General features: G+C 48.0%; 1 pseudogene; it reads right to left on the reverse strand.

Annotated features, from left to right (window-relative positions):
• Positions 1-943: 943 nt before the first annotated feature.
• Positions 944-1,193, reverse strand: part of LOC123743724 (endophilin-A1-like) — a 31,481-nt pseudogene continuing 31,231 nt past the window's right edge.

Below are 1,193 nucleotides of genomic sequence, written 5' to 3' on the forward strand. Positions count from 1 at the left end.
AGGACAGAACGGCCGATTTGTCCACCTCTGGGATTTCGAACCAGCGACCATTCAGTTACTGTCCCAACGCTCTTAAACACTAGGCTTTTTTTTGGGGGGGGGTGCAATTGAGGGTCTGTGACTGAACCAATCACTGGACAGTTTATTGACGAGCGACGGAGAAAAGTGTTTATTGACATCTGACAGGTATAACATACATAATATAAGAAAGATCACAACAGAAGCTTACGTACATCTGTAACAACATCGTCATCCTCATCATCCTCACCAGTTATTAAATGGCTTGTCCCAGCATGCAATACATTGGACCCGTTTACAGTCTATACAACCAGCTCTCTACTGTTTCTACCAGTTTAGTTAGTTCAACCAGCTCTCTACTCTGTTTCTCCAGGAACAGGGTTGGAGTTAAATCCTCCAGGAGGGTATCTCTCCAGGAACAGGGTTGGAGTTAAATCCTCCAGGAGGGTATCTCTCCAGGAACAGGGTTGGAGTTAAAACCTCCAGGAGGGTATATCTCTCCAGGAACAGGGTTGGAGTTAAAACCTCCTGGAGGGTATCTCTCCAGGAACAGGGTTGGAGTTAAAACCTCCTGGAGGGTATCTCTCCAGGAACAGGGCTGGAGTTAAAACCTACAGGAGGATATCTCTCCAGGAACAGGGTTGGAGTTAAAACCTCCTGGAGGATATCTCTCCAGGAACAGGGTTGGAGTTAAATCCTCCAGGAGGGTATCTCTCCAAGAACAGGGCTGGAGTTAAAACCTACAGGAGGGTATATCTCTCCAGGAACAGGGTTGGAGTTAAAACCTACAGGAGGATATCTCTCCAGGAACAGGGTTGGGGTTAAAACCTCCTGGAGGGTATCTCTCCAGGAACAGGGCTGGAGTTAAAACCTACAGGAGGGGTATCTCTCCAGGAACAGGGTTGGAGTGTAAACCTACAGGAGGATATCTCCAGGAACAGGGTTGGAGTTAAAACCTCCTGGAGGATATCTCTCCAGGAACAGGGCTGGAGTGTAAACCTCCTGGAGGATATATGTGTTCGATGGCATTCCATTCTCTCGGTTCCAGTCTTTATTATGAGCCGTCCTCCCCTCACCAGCCTCCTCTGGTAAACACAGGACTCCATCTTTACAATCATCCCTTCCATTCAACACCGCAAGCACACTGATCCCACTGAAGGGGGATGAAGCAGACG

Source organism: Salmo salar, chromosome ssa07 (assembly GCF_905237065.1).
Source record: "Salmo salar chromosome ssa07, Ssal_v3.1, whole genome shotgun sequence".
NCBI classification, from domain to species: domain Eukaryota; kingdom Metazoa; phylum Chordata; class Actinopteri; order Salmoniformes; family Salmonidae; genus Salmo; species Salmo salar.